This window comes from Schistocerca piceifrons, unplaced genomic scaffold (assembly GCF_021461385.2).
Source record: "Schistocerca piceifrons isolate TAMUIC-IGC-003096 unplaced genomic scaffold, iqSchPice1.1 HiC_scaffold_2281, whole genome shotgun sequence".
In the NCBI taxonomy this organism is placed as follows: Eukaryota; Metazoa; Arthropoda; class Insecta; order Orthoptera; family Acrididae; genus Schistocerca; species Schistocerca piceifrons.
The window spans coordinates 209,486-228,395 of record NW_025728208.1 but is presented as its reverse complement, the minus strand read 5'-3'; the positions used below and the strand labels follow the sequence as shown (position 1 = coordinate 228,395).

Sequence of the window (18,910 nt, the reverse complement as noted above, 5' to 3'; positions counted from 1 at the left end):
AGCTCTCAGTCGCTGAGAATAATTTGAGTGCGAGACTTTCCTGGATGGCAGTAAATTCGGAAACTGTGTTACAAGTACTTTGACAACTGATAAAGTTTTGACAATCTACACTGGAGTGAATTCAAAAGATAAACCTCAACCAACATTGAATGTATCTTGGTGATAAAGAGCCCAAATAAATAAATTGATGATTTTATTCCATTTCATCTGATTGAATGAAACACACACAGCATAACTACTCAGAAAACAACTATAGTGCTGATTACATTTACTATCATACATGTAGCACTCTGAGAACATTTCACCTTGTCATAGTAGTCCTGTGTTTTGGAACTAGGCAGTGCTTCATTTCACAAAGCGAAAGGAATGGCTTCTGTAAAAAAAAAAAGAAGAAGAGGAAATAGTGGTTGCTGGTGTTTTTAACACTATCATTCAATTTAGTTCCTATTGTGAACTTTGCAGCTAGGATATGTAAATGCTCTGAGACTGCTATTGATAATATCTTTATGAACAAATCTAGGGGAGAAAGTCATATCACAAAACCAATAGTAAATGGACTATCTGATCACGACGTGCAGCATCTTGTGTTAAATGTTGAAACTTGTCAGGATAAAAAAATATTAAATCTGAGTACAGGAGGATAATTGAGGAATTCAGGAAATTGCTCAAAGACATGAACTGGAGAGATGTTTACCTGACTCAAATGGAAAATAGAAAGCATTTATTAATAAAGTTACCTCCTCTTTTGAAAATTGTTTTACCCTACAGGTAACTCAAATCACACAGAAGTCAAAAGATAAACCATGGATTACACAAGGAATAAAGATATCATGTGGGGCAAAAAGGAGACTGTATCTACTATCTAGGAACATTTCTGATATTAGCATTGTAATGCATTACAAAGAATACTGCAAAATGTTGAATCAAGTAATCCAGAAATCGAAGTAGCTTTATTAAGAGAAAAAGATAATTGTATCGGGCAACAAAATAAGAACTGTATGGGATATAGTGAAGACAGAGAGAAGTGGGGCCAAAAAGGAAGTGGAACAGATAGCTCTAAAAGTAAATGAGACTTTGGTAACAAGTGCATGTAGTGTTGTAAATCTCTTAAGCAAGACTTAATTTTTGTTACTGACGGCTCGGGGTTATCAGGTTCGGTGAATGGTGCAATGGAGTATCTGGGACCAGTCTTTGAAGAACATCGTGTAGAACCTATTCGAGGAACTTTGAATTCCAACCATTGCTTCTCAGTATACTTACTCCTTAATGAAATTTGTTGCAAGTTATATATCTATATTTCCAACAAATAGCTCAATACATATTATCAATACTAGGAATAAGAACAATCTACATAAAGACCTAAAATCACTTATGTTGGTCCAAAAGGGGGTCCAATATTCAGGAACACACATTTTCAATAAATTACCAGCAACCATTAAAAACTTGGTTTCAGATAAAGCACAGTTTAAACAGAGTTTGAATGACTTTTTGATAGGCAATGCCTTCTACTCTATAGATGACTAACCTAACAGAGACTGTTAGGCCAGCTTAAGTAAAAATATGTTAGATTTAAGTTTTGACAGCACTTGGTTGCAACAGACAATATTAGGTATTTTGTGTATGATAAATTTATTAATAGTGCATAACAATGTTTCATTCTGACAGTGTATTAATTCTGTAAATATTAGCTTTTCCAGTTTACTGTATTGTATTCACCTATTTTGACAATCTCGTGACAAATGATCAGGGTAGTATTCATTATATTAAAATGTTTTGTGTTATACATTCTGACATGTTCCACACCATCTCATTTTTTCGGTGTATGTAACGAAAACTGAATCAAATCAAATCCAATCACCATCTCTCGTCATGTAATAACTTCACTTCTTCTTCTTCCCTTGTCGTCTCCTGTTTTTCCAGTACTCGTCCATCTGCTCCTCATGTTTTTCCCCCTTTATTCTATTCGTGTTGTTCTCAATCCCCTATTTCTTCTGCATCGAAAGCCTTTTATTTTTATTTATTTATTTTTTTTATCGAGGTGAGTCTTTACGGACTGCGTGGTAACAACCGACTTCACTCTAGTGTCCAGGTCTTGTTCTTGCTCCAGCTTTGACTTCCTGCCAGTATCTTCTGAGCCCCTCCAAGAAGTGCCTTTTTATGCCCTTCAGATAATGGTCCTCACTGTCTTTCGGATGTTGATGCCATGTTAAAACCTTGGTAGTTGGTCACCAGTCATCTAAATTTGTTCCTTTCAGGAATTTCTCTCTGAGATACCAATCTGCTTAAGATCTTTTTCACATTCTTTGAACCATCTCGGCCTCGTTTTCTTAGATAGGATGAAACTCCGTATTCTTTTTGTTAGTCGATCACCGTCATTTTCATGAGATGACCATAAAATAACAATCATTTCTTCGTAATGGATGCTGTGATAGGTTCTGTCTTGCTGCACGAGTCCTCATTTGCTCTCATTCGCCATTGTCCATCGACCCATTTATTACCTTAGGATTTTCCTTAATATCCTACACTCACGCTTTTCCAGCCGCTCAGCTTGACCTTGTCTATTCGTGGTCAAAGTTTTGGATGCTTATAAGCCCTCAGGTTTTACAACTGTATTATAATGTTGTAACTTGGCCCATATACTCATAGACTTTTTGTTATAAGTATTCTTTGTCAGTTGGTATGCTTGGTCTAACTTCCTCATCCCGACAGTTGCTTCTTCTTTTAATCCATTCTCCTGGTGGATGACTTCACCGAGATACCTGAAATTCTTAACTCATCCGATTTTTTCCCAGGTTGGTTATCATCCATTCAGGTCCGTCACAGATGTTCGTCATATATTTTGTCTTTTGAATAGAGATCTGGAGTCTAACTTTTTTCAGTACTTTCTGACAGCCTATTTATCTTGTTGACTGCTGACTCTATGTTGTTAGCAAAAATGGCCAGGTCAGCCGCAAAATCTAAGCAGTCAATGCACACCCCTTTGTTCTTAGGACCAAGTTTGAACCACTCTTCATTTGTTTCTTCTTGGGCTAATAACTTTCTCCACTCTCGAATGACCTTTTCCAAGACACAATTGAGAAGGAGAGGGATAGTCCATCTCCTCGTCTTATGTCTGTTCTGATTGTAAAGGGTTCAGATACCTCACCCATAAATTTAATTTTTGACACTGTGTTAGCAAGAGTTTGTTTGATCAGCTTTCTTGATGTATTATCCACCTCAAACTTTTCCAAAATATTCATTAATGCCTGTCAGTCGATGGAGTCATATACTTTCTGAAAATCAACAAACAAGACCACATAGTTATTTCTTCCAATTTTTTTTGTACCTGATGATGTTCTTCAGGTTAAAGATCTGTTCTGCGCAAGAATCGCCCTTTCGGAAACCAGCTTGATAGTCCCCAGTCAGTTGGTTACAATGATCTTCTATTCTATTCTGTATCACTTTGGAGAGAATCTTATATGGAACAGATACTAATGAGGTACCCCTATAGTTATTGACATTCTATTTATCACCTTTTTTGTGTAGACGATGGATTAAAGCTGACTGCCATTCAGTTGGTATCGTCCTAGCTCTCCAGATCTCCTCAAAAAGTTGGACTAGTATATCTAGAGTTTCATTATTTGCCAGCTTCAGTAGTTCCACCACTATTGAATCCTCTCCAGCTGCCTTATTATTCTTAAAGTTGTTGATGATATCTTTGGTCTCCTGTTTACTAGATGGAGATGAGGGGTAGTTTGTGGATTGGGGCACATACAGGGAATCTTTCTTTCGGTTCATCACAATTAAGTAGGTTTTCAAAGTAACGAGACATTATCTTGCAGTTTTCTTTGTTGGTCAGGCCGAGTGTGGTGTGCGTACTGTAAGACCTTCAGTACACACACCATCAGATTATTTGACTTGTTGCTCTAACGAAGTAAGCGAGTGTCAGCAATATGTCTCGTGGTCTTATCATGGCGTGTTTATCTTCTGCCATTAGGTCAGACGATAGAAATGCCACTTGCACGCTTAGAGTAGCAGATTGACGGTGACCAACTTTAAACAGAACTTGATTAATTTTCACATACATTTATTAAAATAATAACAAATATAAAAATTACTTAACTTGGTTCTGGATGCTATTTACAATTGACAATCTGAAGTTCCTTTGGTATTGGTACATTAATCTTATTCTCACATATGTCTCGGATACTTGACAAAAGTGTCTATACATTTATCTTCATGGCTATGTACAGGAAAATGGTAAGCTTATTAGGCGCAGACTGAATCTTGACTATGGACTGGTACAGACAATTGTAGAACTCGTACAGACTGGTACAGACTAATGCAGACTGGTACAGACTAATGCAGACTGGTACAGACTGGTGCAGACAAATGCAGACTGACTGATCGAAGGTCTTAACACTTGTTATAATACCTCGCACGTTCATGTATCACTGCGCGAGGAGAAAGTGTTCTATGTTTGCAGCAATCTCATTGGCTGCGTTACATATTAATACGCGGATCGGCGGAAGCAGAATTTGGTCCGTCTCTATGGCAGCGCCATCTCGTAGTGCGGAGATGGACGAGCGCTGCGCCTACGCTGTTGTGCTTAGCGGGGCGCACTCTAGTGGGAAATTTGTGTACGCGCTGAATACGCGGAACTATGTACACAACACTGAGCTTTCCATTTTCGTCTCTGAAACAAAAACTAGGGGCTTGGTATCCTTTCAAATTCGATTTGAACGTCTGATAGAAGTCTCTGACATTGTTTATCTGGAAACGCTGATCGATCTGTTCTAACTGCTGTTTCTCTGCAATTGCTTAGCCCTTCGTAGAGTTCTGGCTGCATATTTTCGAACTTCATGGAATACATCAAAATCATCAGGTCTCCTGGTAGAGTTCCACTTTTTCCATGCACTTGCTGTTTGGGCCACCACCTCACCACAAACCTCATTCCACCATGTATGATTCCTCTTTTTAGCTGTCAGGATTGTAGTATTAGCTGCTTGTTGGATCATGGAGGCAATGTCTGCCCATTTATGGGATTCAACTGTCACTTACTGGTGGCATTGTTCCAATATGTTTTGATTGATTTTGAGCTTCGCAATATCATATTTATGAATTTTATTTCCGGTTTTCACGGACTTATTGAGAGGGATGAAATTAATTTTGATCTTGGAGAGGTGATGATCCTTTTAAATTCAGTATTTTATCTGTAAAAAGGTTTCTTTCTATTATTTCTGATTGTTTGATGTTGTTTCTTTCTTATTTCTGTAATCCATGCTATCATTGATTCCTTCTTCCAGAACTACTCATTCAGTAGAGGTCTCTAAAAAAAGATTGATCTTCTTTTAGCCATTACTTCTGATATTTTCTCAAAATTTTTGTAGATCTCCTCATTACTTCTCATTTTCCAGCCATCTGTAGCTTGTATTGCAACCATTATGTTCTACTCATGCTCCTTTGAGGAACCTCTGTTCTGTCCAGCTTATAGTTCATCATTAGGCATCCACATCCATATAAACATCCTGGTCATACCACTGTGGGATAGTGTTTTAGTTTTGTTTTTTTAGTTGTACATTTCTTGTTGTAAATATCCTTTGTCAAACGATTTGCTCTCTCCAGTTTGCTGACTCTTGCATCTACTGTTAATTCTTCTAGTCCATTTTGTTGTACAGTTTGTCCAATATATTTAAATTTACTTACTAATGCTATTTTACATTTTTGTTTTTCTAAGAATGTTGATGCATTGTTTGAAATTGTCATCAATGTTGGTTTTTCGGCTGAAATTTTGGGACCAGCTCTCTTTGCTACTTCTTCCAAAAGATTTCTTTCAATAACTGTCTGTCAGATTTTTTGAAAGTATATCAGAATCATCTGCAGAAGCCAGGCAGTTTACCTTAATTCCATTTGTTTTTCGTCCTAAAATTATTGGTTCAATTTTGTGATTTTTTTTCTCCAAATTCCAGATATTTTCTATTCTTTCTAGAATGCAGTGTTACAGTAAAGGTGATAAACTGTCCCCTTGTCTAACACCAGTTTTTATTTCAAATGGTTGAGATACTTCTCCCATAAATTTAGCTTCAGTCATCCTATTTGCTAGTGTTTTGAGGATTATGTTTGCTTTAACACAAAATTCTTTGATGATTTTACCTATAATTTCTTTGCCTATCAAATCAAATGTTTTCTTGAAACCAATACGTGATACTATTATAGGTTTGGTGATTAACAGTATGTGGAGAATTATCGATTTTCTAATAAACATCTGTTCTGTGCAGGGTCTTCCCTTTCTAGAGCTCCTTGAGATTCTCCCAGTTATTTGTCTAAAGTTTCTACAACTCTGTCCAGAGAATTTTTGATAATATTTTGTATACCACTGGCAGAAGTGAGGCATCTCTGCAAATGTTGACATTTTGTGTGTCCCCTTTTTTTCATAGCTGTGGATTAATGCTTTCCATAATCTCTTCAGCTTTCCAAATGTTCTCAAACAGCAGTTGTAGATCATTTGTGTGTTCTGACTATGTCAATAATTTTGCTGCAGTAGAGTCTTCATTTGTTGCTTTGAAGTTTTGGAATGATTTGATGGCTTCATGAATTTATTGCTCTGTTAGTGGAAAATCTTCCTCCAGATGTTGTGGGACTGCTATTATATATTGGTACAATGTGCTGTTATTATTATTGTTGTTGTTGTTGTTGTTTGGTTGCCTGTTCTTCAGCACTTTCTTTCTGTTACCTTTATCTATTTGCCGCCATTTTAGCCCATTTACCGGTATTTTCAGCTTGTTCTTCACTTATTTGACCTTTTGGTGGCTCCTCTTGAAGAGATCTTATTTCTCAGCATTTAAAATTACATCATCTGCTGCTATTTCGCAAATGAATTTCATCATGTCCAGTCTAGTTTTTTCATTCATTTAACCATACATCTTCCTTGACTCAAGATCCTGAATTTTTGTCCTTAATTCTTGAACAGTCTCATTTCTCTTTTTACATTTTCCAGATGAATAAACTTTTGGTCCTCAAAGCTAAGATTAGTATCAGTTTTTTTATTTGTTTCTGCCTATGGCTGCTATATCTCTTTAGTTAGAATATTTTCTCTCTCTGTATTTGATTATAGTCTAAGTCTGAATATTTTTATAAGTACATTTATTGCTGTAGCAATGAGTAAAATAAATTGTATTGCACTGCCTGTAGCATGTAGCACCATTTTGACTGTTAGTCCTCTTGCTGTACAAAAAGTAGCTTTGATGATTACTTAATGCAAGTATTTTGTAAGAGCTGTGGAATGGTTAGTATCTGTTTATATTTTTCTGATTAATTCAAGCTCGTCAATGCACATCCTGTGTTAAGGAAATATTTGCACTGAATTTACTGTGTGTTATATATAAGCAGTGGATCCATTGGGGTAGTCTTTTTGGCAGAAATATGTCAAGGTGAACAAAACAGGAGATGGTGAAGGAAGAGAGGGAAAAGATCAACATTTGCTTCTCATCAGCAATATAACTGGGTTGCAACATTCAGTGAAAATTATCTGTGACAGGAAGTTGTCAGAAATACATTTTTTGAAGAAACTTTATGTTTGTATAAGCATTTATTAAATTTAAAAAGTTGGATTTCATCTGTTAATACAAAAGATAATGTTTTGCATTGCAGGCATGATGAACCTGTCAAAGATGAAGAATCGGCCAATGATTCTTATTGGAGGATAACAGTATGTATAACTTAAACTTGAGATTCTTGAAAATAAAGCTAGTCAGTATTTCTTAACAGTACTGATTTAAATACATCTAAAAGATCGCTGTTACCTAAATGAAAGTTGACGAGCAAAGTCTTAGTGGACATTTGTATAAAATTGTCATAGGTGTTATTTACAACAAGAGTAAATAGTTTCAATAGGAATGTGGTGAGACATTTAACAAATGTCATGACCACACATTAATAGGACCTTATAACACTAACATTATGATATTAGTATGCTTTTACGTAAATAACAGAAACCCTGTCTCTATGTTGCCACGTATAACCCTCTTACTAAAATTTAGTTTAGTTTCCAAATAAAATACACTATGGTAGGATAGTCCTGTTTATAGGAAAAGATAATCAATAGAGTTATCCTTCTTACTGGATTTACCGTGTGTTGCATCTAATGGATAAGTAAATTGTACTATTCACTTCTTTTCCTAAGATCTTACCCAGTGGCTAGATAGAAACACAGTATGAATAATAATATACTGAAGCTAGGACAACTCATTTCCAAGTTCATTTAGTGGTTTAAAACATGTACTTAATGGTCACCAACCTATCCTGGCAATGAAATAGTGAAGTATTGGAGAAGCAGAAATGTGAATTTTGCCTACTTTCTTGCTACTGTTTAGTTTGGCTCTTCAAATAAATTACCCCACTTAAACAATTTTGGGCTACATCTTTATATATTATGTTTTTAAAAAAGAAAAAGCCCAGTAGATAACTTCAAGGAAGGTAAAAAAAATTAGCCGGGGTGGGGGGGACAACCTTTAGAAAAGCACTTTCCATAATCAAGAAATTTAAATACTTAGACACTAAAGCACACACTTTTTAACTGAACATTTCACTTAAAGAAAACCTCTTTCTTGGTGGAACTTACTTTCAAAAGCTATTATTCTTTGAATTAATTCTGTATAGCCATCTAACAGGTTCTAGTAACTTGGCTTCACTCTGATTGAATTTTATGTTAGCAAACTATAACACTTTGGTATAGTTAAGAAAACATTTTTATTATTTATGCAAAAAGCAATATAAATGGTGCCTCTTTATTTTAACTTGGCACTTCACTCTGATTGAATTTTATGTAAGCAAATGATAACACTTTGCAATAGTTAAGAAAACATTTTTATTATTTACACTAAAGCAATTTAAATGGTGCCTCTTTATATTAACTTGGCACTTCATAAGTCTGTAAAACAGGACACTCGGATTAATCAAACACCAGGAAGGAACCCTATACAGATGTATGATTAGGATGAAATGACAGGGTGAGCCAGTTTCCGTAAAGTTCAAGAATGATTATTAAAACACAGTTTAAATTAATGGTTCATGCTGTACAAAGGTAAAAATAGAAAAAAATCTTATCTGGTGGCTGTAGGCTTGGGTGTGGCGAACAGTTATGACGGCTACACTACCCACACTACGGCCTGCAAGTTTCTTGCTGTATGGGCTCAATTTCTCTTCTTGGCTTCATTCAGTTTTACATACAGTAGCTCAACAACTCGCAGCTATGCTGTAAGCTGTTTGCAGTCTTCAACCGAGGCATTTTTATGAAAATTTGCAGGCAAAGCTTCTGCTCCACAAAGGAGTTACCTCAATCACTGCTGCCTACAGACTGTGTGACTTACTTCCCGCACCTGCTCAAGGTAGCATGCCAATTCGCCTTTCGCACCTTTTGCACTCCCCACAGCTATTTTCATTTCAAACAAAAGCACACTGGCTTTTACATAACACCTATTTCTTACATTGTTCCTAAACATGACCATATCTTAAATTGTCAAATTTACATCAACATGAACAATTTGTACACACAAATATTTTTAAATACAAAATGTTATCAAAACATTATTTAGACCCTTGGTATCCTTTGTAGAGGACTTGGGCAGGTTTGTCCCATCCTAGAACACATTATTTTGTTACTTCCCTTCAGATATTCCATTTAGCTACATCTACAATAATTCCCAATGTTCTGCCTTTTGAGGTGTCCAGTGCGGGTTGCTCTCCCCTTCCTGGGTGTATTGTATCGAGTTAGCTCCCAGGAGCCGCTCAAAGCACAAACTCTTAGAAGATTCACTCTTCTTGTACTTAAGTCGGCATTGTCCCTTATGTATTCAATCCCGATGCAATTTCTGTGTTTCCTGGTCAATGTGAAGGTCCAAGGGATACAGAAAACCTGCACTGGAGCATTGGAATCTAATACTGGTCTCCCAGGAGCCGCTGCAAGCACAAATTCTTAGAAGATTCACTCTTCTTGTACTTAAGGCGGCATTGTCTCATTTGTATTCAATCCCGATGCAATTTCTGTGTTTCATGGACAATGTGAAGGTCCAAGTAATGCAGTAAACCAGCACTGGTGCATTGGAATCTAATACTGGTCTCCCAGGAGCCGCTCAAAGCACAAACTCTTAGAAGATTCACTCTTCTTGTACTTAAGTCGGCATTGTGCCTTTTGTACTCAATCCCGATGCAATTTCTGTGTTTCATGGTCAATGTGAAGGTCCAAGGGATACAGTAAACCTGCACTGGTGCATCGGAATCTAATACTGGTCTCCGAGGAGCCGCTCAAAGCACAAACTCCTAGAACAATCATTCTTCTTGGACTTAAGTCAGCATTGTACCTTTTGTATTCAATCCCGATGCAATATCTGTGTTTCATGGTCAATGTGAAGGTCCAAATGATACAGTAAACCTGCACTGGTGCATCGGAATCTAATACTGGTCTCTCAGGAGCCGCTCAAACCAGAAACTCTTAGAAAATTCACCTTCTTGTACTTAAGTCGGCATTGTCCCTTTTGTATTCAATCCCAATGCAATTTCTGTGTTTCATGGTCAATGTGAAAGTCAAAGGGATACAGTAAACGTGTACTGGTGCATCGGAATCTAATACAGGTCTCCCAGGAGACGCTCAAAGCACAAACTCTTCGAAGATTCACACTTCTTGAGGTTAAGTTGGCATTGTGAGTTTTGTATTCAATCCCGATGCAATTTCCGTGTTTCATGGTCAATGTGAAGGTTCAAGGGATACAGTAAACCTGCACTGGTGCATCGGAATCTCATACTGGTCTCCCAGGAGCCGCTCAAAGCACAAACTCCTAGAAGAATCATTCTTCTTGTACTTAAGTCAGCATTGTACTTTTTGTATTCAATCCCGATGCAATTTCTGTGTTTCATGGTCAATGTGAAGGTCCAAATGATACAATCAACCTGCACTGGTGCATCGGAATCTAATACTGGTCAGCCAGAAGAAGCTCAAACCATAAACTCTTAGCAGATTCACTCTTCTTGTACTTAAGTCGGCATTGTGCTTTTGTATTCAATCTCGATGCAATCTCTGTGTTTCATAGTCAATGTGAAGGTCCAAATGATACAGTCAACGTGCACTGGAGCATCGGAATCTAATGATGGTCTCCCAGGAGCGGCTCAAAGCACAAACTCTTAGAAGATTCACTCTTCCTGTACTTAAGTCGGCATTGTGCCTTATGTATTCAATCCAGATGCAATTTCTGTGTTTCATGGTCAATGTGAAGGTTCAAATGATACAGTAAACCTGCACTGGTGCATCGGAATCTAATACTGGTCTCTCAGGAGCCGCTCAAACCAGAAACTCTTAGAAAATTCGCCTTCTTGTACTTAAGTCGGCATTGTCCCTTTTGTATTCAATCCCAATGCAATTTCTGTGTTTCATGGTCAATGTGAAAGTCAAAGGGATACAGTAAACGTGTACTGGTGAATCGGAATCTAATACAGGTCTCCCAGGAGACGCTCAAAGCACAAACTCTTCGAAGATTCACACTTCTTGAGGTTAAGTTGGCATTGTGAGTTTTGTATTCAATCCCGATGCAATTTCCGTGTTTCATGGTCAATGTGAAGGTTCAAGGGATACAGTAAACCTGCACTGGTGCATCGGAATCTCATACTGGTCTCCCAGGAGCCGCTCAAAGCACAAACTCCTAGAAGAATCATTCTTCTTGTACTTAAGTCAGCATTGTACTTTTTGTATTCAATCCCGATGCAATTTCTGTGTTTCATGGTCAATGTGAAGGTCCAAATGATACAATCAACCTGCACTGGTGCATCGGAATCTAATACTGGTCAGCCAGAAGAAGCTCAAACCATAAACTCTTAGAAGATTCACTCTTCTTGTACTTAAGTCGGCATTGTGCTTTTGTATTCAATCTCGATGCAATCTCTGTGTTTCATAGTCAATGTGAAGGTCCAAATGATACAGTCAACGTGCACTGGAGCATCGGAATCTAATGATGGTCTCCCAGGAGCCGCTCAAAGCACAAACTCTTAGAAGATTCACTCTTCCTGTACTTAAGTCGGCATTGTGCCTTATGTATTCAATCCAGATGCAATTTCTGTGTTTCATGGTCAATATGAAGGGTCAAGGGATACAGTAAACGTGCACTGCTGCATCGGAATCTAATACTGGTCTCCCAGGAGGCGCTCAAACCACAAATTCTTAGAAGATTCACTCTTCTTGTACTTAAGGCGGCATTGTCTCATTTGTATTCAATCCCGATGCAATTTCTGTGTTTCATGGACAATGTGAAGGTCCAAGTAATGCAGTAAACCAGCACTGGTGCATTGGAATCTAATACTGGTCTCCCAGGAGCCGCTCAAAGCACAAACTCTTAGAAGATTCACTCTTCTTGTACTTAAGTCGGCATTGTGCCTTTTGTACTCAATCCCGATGCAATTTCTGTGTTTCATGGTCAATGTGAAGGTCCAAGGGATACAGTAAACCTGCACTGGTGCATCGGAATCTAATACTGGTCTCCGAGGAGCCGCTCAAAGCACAAACTCTTAGAACAATCATTCTTCTTGGACTTAAGTCAGCATTGTACCTTTTGTATTCAATCCCGATGCAATATCTGTGTTTCATGGTCAATGTGAAGGTCCAAATGATACAGTAAACCTGCACTGGTGCATCGGAATCTAATACTGGTCTCTCAGGAGCCGCTCAAACCAGAAACTCTTAGAAAATTCACCTTCTTGTACTTAAGTCGGCATTGTCCCTTTTGTATTCAATCCCAATGCAATTTCTGTGTTTCATGGTCAATGTGAAAGTCAAAGGGATACAGTAAACGTGTACTGGTGCATCGGAATCTAATACAGGTCTCCCAGGAGACGCTCAAAGCACAAACTCTTCGAAGATTCACACTTCTTGAGGTTAAGTTGGCATTGTGAGTTTTGTATTCAATCCCGATGCAATTTCCGTGTTTCATGGTCAATGTGAAGGTTCAAGGGATACAGTAAACCTGCACTGGTGCATCGGAATCTCATACTGGTCTCCCAGGAGCCGCTCAAAGCACAAACTCCTAGAAGAATCATTCTTCTTGTACTTAAGTCAGCATTGTACTTTTTGTATTCAATCCCGATGCAATTTCTGTGTTTCATGGTCAATGTGAAGGTCCAAATGATACAATCAACCTGCACTGGTGCATCGGAATCTAATACTGGTCAGCCAGAAGAAGCTCAAACCATAAACTCTTAGAAGATTCACTCTTCTTGTACTTAAGTCGGCATTGTGCTTTTGTATTCAATCTCGATGCAATCTCTGTGTTTCATAGTCAATGTGAAGGTCCAAATGATACAGTCAACGTGCACTGGAGCATCGGAATCTAATGATGGTCTCCCAGGAGCCGCTCAAAGCACAAACTCTTAGAAGATTCACTCTTCCTGTACTTAAGTCGGCATTGTGCCTTATGTATTCAATCCAGATGCAATTTCTGTGTTTCATGGTCAATATGAAGGGTCAAGGGATACAGTAAACGTGCACTGCTGCATCGGAATCTAATACTGGTCTCCCAGGAGGCGCTCAAACCACAAACTCTTAGAAGATTCACTCTTCTTGTACTTAAGTCGGCATTGTCCCTTTTGTATTCATTCCCGATGCAATTTCTGTGTTTCCTGGTCAATGTGAAAGTCCAAGGGATACCAGAAAACCTGCACTGGAGCATCGGAATCTAATACTGGTCTCCCAGCAGCCGCTGCAATCACAAACTCTTAGAAGATTCACTCTTCTTGTACTTAAGGCGGTATTGTCTCATTTGTATTGAATCCCGATGCAATTTCTGTGTTTCATGGTCAATGTGAAGGTCCAAGGGATACAGTAAACCTGCACTGGTGCATCGGAATCTAATACTGGTCTCCCAGGAGCCGCTCAAACCACAAACTCTTAGAAAATTCACTCTTCTTGTACTTAAGTCGGCATTGTCACTTTTGTATTCAATCCCGATGCAATTTCTGTGTTTCATGGTCAATGTGGAGGTCCAAGGGATACAGTAAACCTGTACTGGTGCATCGGAATCTAATACTGGTCTCCCAGGAGCCGCTCAAACCACAACTCTTAGAAAATTCACTCTTCTTGTACTTAAGTTGGCATTGTGCATTTTGTATTCAATCCCGATGCAATATCTGTGTTTCATGGTCAACGTCAAGGTCCAAATGATACAGTCAACCTGCCCTGGTGCATCGGAATCTAATACTGGTCTCCCAGGAGCCGCTCAAAGCATAAACTCTTAGAAGATTCACTCTTCTTGTACTTAAGTCGGTATTGTGCATTTTGTATTCAATCCCGATGCAATTTCTATGTTTCATGGTCAATGAGAATATCCAAGGGATACAGTAAACCTGCACTGGTTCATCGGAATCTAATACTGGTCTCCCATGAGCCGCCTAAACCAAGAACTCTTAGAAGATTCACTCTTCTTGTACTTAAGTCGGCATTGTGCCTTTTGTATTCAATCCCGAATCCCGATGCGATTTCTGTGTTTCATGGTCAATGTGAAGGTCCAAGGGATACAGTAAACCTGCACGGGTGAATCGGAATCTAATACTGGTCTCCCATGAGCCGCTCAAACCACAAAACCCTTAGAAGATTCACTCTTCTTGTACTTAAGTCAGCATTGTGCAATAAGTATTCAATCCCGATGCGATTTCTGTGTTTCATGGTCAATGTGATTGTCCAAGGGATCCAGTAAACCTGCACTGGTGCATCGGAATCTAATACTGGTCTCCCAGGAGCCGCTCAAACCACAAACTCTTAGAAAATTCACTCTTCTTGTACTTAAGTCGGCATCGTACCTTTTGTATTCAATCCCGATGCAATTTCTGTGTTTCGTGGTCAATGTGAAGGTCCAAGGGATACAGTAAACCTGCACTGGTGAATCGGAATCTAATACTGGTCTCCCAGGAGCCGCTCAAACCACAAACTCTTAGAAAATTCACTCTTCTTGTACTTAAGTCGGCATTGTCCCTTTTGTATTCAATCCCGATGCAATTTCTGTGTTTCATGGTCAATGTGAAAGTCAAAGGGATACATTTATCGTGCACTGGTGCATCGGAATCTAATACTGGTCTCCCAGGAGCCGCTCAAATCACAAACTCTTAGAAAATTCACTCTTATTGTACTTAAGTTGGCACTGTGCATTTTGTATTCAATCCTGATGCGATATGTGTGTTTCATGGACAATATGAATGTCCAAGGGATACAGTAAACCTGCACTGGTGCATCGGAATCTCATACGGGTCTCCAAGGAGCCGCTCAAAGCACAAACTCCTAGAAGAATCATTCTTCTAGTACTTAAGTCAGCATAGTACCTTTTGTATTCAATCACGTTGCAATTTCTGTGTTTCATGGTCAATGTGAAGGTCCAAATGATACAGTCAACCTGCATTGGTGCATCGGAATCTAATACTGGTCTCCCAGGAGCCGCTCAAAGCATAAACTCTTAGAAGATTCACTCTTCTTGTGCTTAAGTTGGCAGTGTGCATTTTGTATTCAATCCGGATGCGATTTCTGTGCTTCATGGTCAATGTGAAGGTCCAAGGGATACAGTAAACCTGCACTGGTGCATCGGAATCTAATACTGGTCTCTCAGGAGCCGCTCAAACCACAAACTCTTTGAAAATTCACCATCTTGTACTTAAGTCGGCATTGTCCCTTTTGTATTCAATCCCGATGCAATTTCTGTATTTCATGGTCAATGTGAAGGTCAAAGGGATACAGTAAACGTGCACTGGTGAATCGGAATCTAATGCAGGTCTCCGAGGAGACGCTCTAAACACAAACTCTCCGAAGATTGACACTTCTTGAGGTTAAGTTGGCATTGTGAGTTTTGTATTCAATGCCGATGCAATTTCTGTGTTTCATGGACAATGAGAAGAGTCAAGGGATACAGTAAACGTGCACTGGTGCATCGGAATCTAATGCTGGTCTCCCAGGAGCCGCTCAAACCACAAACTCTTAGAAAATTCACTCTTCTTGTACTTAAGTCGGCATTGTCCATTTTGTACACAATCCCGATGCAATTTCTGTGATTCATGGTCAATGTGAAGGTCCAAGGGATACAGTAAACCGGCACTGGTGCATCGGAATCTAATACTGGTCTCCCAGGAGCCGCTCAAACCACAAACTCTTAGGAGATTCACTCTTCTTGTTCTTAAGTCGGCATTGTGCCTTTTGTATTCAATCCCGATGCAATCTCTGTGTTTCATTGCCAATGTGAAGGTCCAAATGATACAGTCAACGTGCACCAGTGCATCGAAATCTAATACTGGTCTCCCAGGAGCCGCTCGAAGCACAAACTCTTAGAAGATTCACTCTTCTTGTACTTAAGTCAGCATTGTGCAATAAGTATTCAATCCCAATGGGATTTCTGTGTTTCATGGTCAATGTGAAGGTCCAAGGAATACAGTAAACCTGCACTGGTGCATCGGAATCTAATACAGGTCTCCCAGGAGACGCTCAAAACACAAACTCTCCGAAGGTTCACACTTCTTGAGGTTAAGTTGGCATTGTGAGTTTTGTATTCAATCCCGATGCAATTTCTGTGTTTCATGGTCAATGTGAAGGTCCAAGGGATACAGTAAACCTGCACTGTTGCATCGGAATCTAATACTGGTCTCCCAGGAGCCGCTCAAACCACAAACTCTTAGAAAATTCACTCTTCTTGTACTTAAGTCGGCATTGTCACTTTTGTATTCAATCCCGATGCAATTTCTGTGTTTCATGGTCAATGTGGAGGTCCAAGGGATACAGTAAACCTGCACTGGTGCATCGGAATCTAATACTGGTCTCTCAGGAGCCGCTCAAACCACAAACTCTTAGAAAATTCACTCTTCTTGTACTTAAGTCGGCATTGTCCCTTTTGTATTCAATCCCGATGCAATTTCTGTGTTTCATGGTCAATGTGAAGGTCAAAGGGATACATTTATGGTGCACTGGTGCATCGGAATCTAATACTGGTCTCCCAGGAGCCGCTCAAACCACAAACTCTTAGAAAATTCACTCTTCTTGTACTTAAGTTGGCAATGTGCATTTTGTATTCAATCCCGATGCGATATGTGTGTTTCATGGACAATATGAAGGTTCAAGGGATACAGTAAACCTGCACTGGTGCATCGGAATCTCATACTGGTCTCCCAGGAGCCGCTCAAAGCACAAACTCCGTGAAGAATCATTCGTCTTGTACTTAAGTCAGCATTGTACATTTTGTATTCAATCCCGATGCAATTTCTGTGTTTCATGGTCAATGTGAAGGTCCAAATGATACAGTCAACCTGCACTGGTGCATCTGAATGTAATACTGGTCTGCCAGGAGCCGCTCAAAGCATAAACTCTTAGAAGATTCACTCTTCTTGTACTTAAGTCGGTTACTTACACTGCTGCTTTCTTTGATAATGATCAACAAGAACCAAATAATAGACTGTGTATGATAGAACATGTTCTCAACGAGAGTTTGTTTCATTTGTATAACATTTTATTCCATCATAGATGCTGCACTTACAGTTTCATATATGCATTGCAGCAGCAGACACAATAAAAGTAGCAATCAGCAGTGCTTAGTTTGTTGAATGGGTGAAAAATATGCCATTGTCCCAGTTCCACATATCCCCAAAATTTGATTCTGCCAAATTCTGTACTCTCTGAAATCGAATGTTTAATCCAAAGATGAAAGTGAACAAGTTTGATGCAGTATTGCTAATATTGTTTATTACTCATCTTGCTGAATGAAGTGCATACCGTGTCCTTTCTGAAAGGTTTGCAGAAGTAATGCACATACACACATACACACACACACACACACACACACACACACACACACACACACACATGCGCGCAAATGCAGATCACACATACATGACCACTGTCTCTGGCTGCTAGGGCCAGACTGGGAGCAACTGCGCATCATGGGAGAAACAACGGTCGTGTGTGTGAGTGTGTGTGTGTGTGTATGTGTGTGTGTGTGTGTGTGTGTGTGTGTGTGTGTTTTGTCCACTTTGGAAGAAGACATTCTGATCGAAAGCTTACGTGTTTAGTAGTCTTTTTGTTGTGCTTGTCTGTGACCTAACATCTCCTGTATACTGTGAATAGCAATGTATCTTTTTTATAATATGGTCATTATTCCAGCCTAGATTTTCTATTGTTTGTTTCCTTTTAAGACCTGATAAAGACAGTTGCTGACAATTTCTTTTTTCTTATTGGAGAAAAGCAAAACCATATGGGGGCCAGAATTAGATTGTAAATGAATATGGAATAGAGTATTTTTATTCTCCCTGTATGCAGTGTCACACTTCATTTCTGGCAGCACCACCTTCTCAACACATGACTGTCCCCCACCACCTCACCATAGTCTTCAAGTTATATCCTATAGCACTTCTGGGTGGACAAATAGATGAAGGATGTAGTTCAAAACAGTATAACTAAACTTAAAAGTCAAACTGCCCTTTTATAGAGACTGCCATCATTATTTAAACATATTAAACAACATCAAAACAGTCAAAAGAATTTTTTTTCAAAAGAGCAGAAAATTGTAGTGAAATTCATGAAAGGATTGTTTTAAATTGTTATATCTTAAATCAATAAGTATGTCAGCATTTCCCAGGATTTTCTGGCTTAATTAAGACTAGGTCATGCCACCACAGTGGTCAGACAGTGGACTTGCCTTCGAGAGGACAACGGACCCGAGTCCCATCGGGCCACCAAAATTTGGCTTTTCCTCGATTTCCCTAAATGATTTAAGACAAATGCTGGGATGGTTCCTTTAAAAAAGATGACATTCGGCTGAGAAAGCTAATTTCTGTGGCAGGTCTGATGACACAGTGCTGGTGGAAGCACGAGTATTTCAGAGCACTCCATTCATTGCACATTGTTAAACATAGGGCTCTGCTGCAGACAACC

At 39.0% G+C, this 18,910-nt stretch overlaps 1 pseudogene; it reads left to right on the top strand.

Moving 5' to 3' along the window:
- LOC124742263 overlaps positions 1 to 7,685 on the top strand; it is a 59,067-nt pseudogene extending 51,382 nt beyond the window's left edge.
- Positions 7,686 to 18,910: the final 11,225 nt, after the last annotated feature.